The sequence below is a fragment of the Notolepis coatsorum genome (assembly GCF_963971535.1).
Source record: "Notolepis coatsorum genome assembly, chromosome: 17".
Lineage (NCBI taxonomy): Eukaryota > Metazoa > Chordata > Actinopteri > Aulopiformes > Paralepididae > Notolepis > Notolepis coatsorum.
This window is the reverse complement of record NC_140181.1, coordinates 85,244,947-85,246,702: the sequence shown is the minus strand read 5'-3', so window position 1 is coordinate 85,246,702 and position 1,756 is coordinate 85,244,947.

The following is a 1,756-nucleotide window of genomic DNA, read 5'->3' as shown; positions in this document are numbered from 1 at the left end:
GCAGTTATATAGCAGCTTTTATCCAAAGAGCTTTACAATTGTTGTTCCTCACATTCACTCACACACCGACTGCAGATGCGACCACGCAAGGTGCCGACCTGCTCCTGCTCATCGGGAGCAATTAGGGGTTTAAGTGTCTTGCTCAAGGACACTTCGACACGCTGTCCTGGAGGAGTGGGAATCTAACCAGAAACCTTCTGATTACCAGACGACTGCTCTAGCACTGTGTGGCTCAGAAAGAAGACACAGCCCACCCAAAGCTCTAGCACTGTTGCTAAAATAACATTTACAGGTGTGCTCCTATCTGGCTTCTGCTACAGACAATTCATTACCGTCGTTGCTGCTCCTATCTGGCTCCTGCTACAGACTCTATTCATTACAGGTGTGCTCCTATCTGGCTCCTGCTACAGACTCTATTCATTACAGGTGTGCTCCTATCTGGCTCCTGCTACAGACTATTCATTACAGGTGTGCTCCTATCTGGCTCCTGCTACAGACTCTATTCATTACAGGTGTGCTCCTATCTGGCTCCTGCTACAGACTCTATTCATTACAGGTGTGCTCCTATCTGGCTCCTGCTACAGACTCTATTCATTACAGGTGTGCTCCTATCTGGCTCCTGCTACAGACTATTCATTACAGGTGTGCTCCTATCTGGCTCCTGCTACAGACTCTATTCATTACAGGTGTGCTCCTATCTGGCTCCTGCTACAGACTATTCATTACAGGTGTGCTCCTATCTGGCTCCTGCTACAGACTATTCATTACAGGTGTGCTCCTATCGGGCTTCTCACTACAGATTCTATTCATTACTGGTGTGCTCCTATCGGGCTTCTCGCTACAGATTCTATTCATTACGACAAGAATGGATTTGTTTTTTAACAAGCGTGTAAGCTGTATTGTACCCAGTGCTACAGACCCATAGATCTGATTATAGCCTTTGTCGTTTACATGCCCTACACCTCACCTGCAATCAGGGATGCGATATCATTATGATGGTGAGTTAACGTTAAAAAGGTTTGACGCACAGAATAATTTTCTTGGGCAAAAATGTACTAATTAGTGTGTGCGTGGGGGGGGGGGGGGCATTCATTGGTGTAGACTAGTGGGTACTGTACATCTGCACATAGAACTCTGGTCCATTATCATAAAAGTTTGACCTTAATTCATCACTCAGTCTGGCTTGTAAAACACAAAGACCTTTCCCTCATCATGAATAATGCAGAATAGAACGCAGTAGGGTCAATGTGGTTTCTGAAAGGACTACACCTAATGAACAAAAAGAGGCCAGTTTAATTAAAACCCTGCGAGGCTGGTTTGCACCTTTCTATAGCTTTGTCCATCTGCATATATACACCGTAACATACGTGCTGAACATGTAACTACACCCTTCATTTGCATTGAGAATTATGTCCACTGGCGCCTGGGGGTGTGAGTTTTTTTTTCTATTAATATATATATAAAAAAAAAGATGACTCAAATAATAACCGTGCTTTTACAAGTCTGTAGATACTATACATCTGTACATATCATACTCTTGCTAGTTACGCTGCAGGCCAGTATGACTACTAGTACCATACGGTCTCTACACCTGCATCACTGTACATATCAACATGCACTTTACAGCTACATTTGCACTCTGGTTGGAAGCCAAAGTTCCTTTCGTTGTACTGTATCTGTATGACGACAATACATTTGAATCTAATCAAATTGAAATAAGAAAATAAAAATAAAGGGCATATGCAGGGTATTTGAG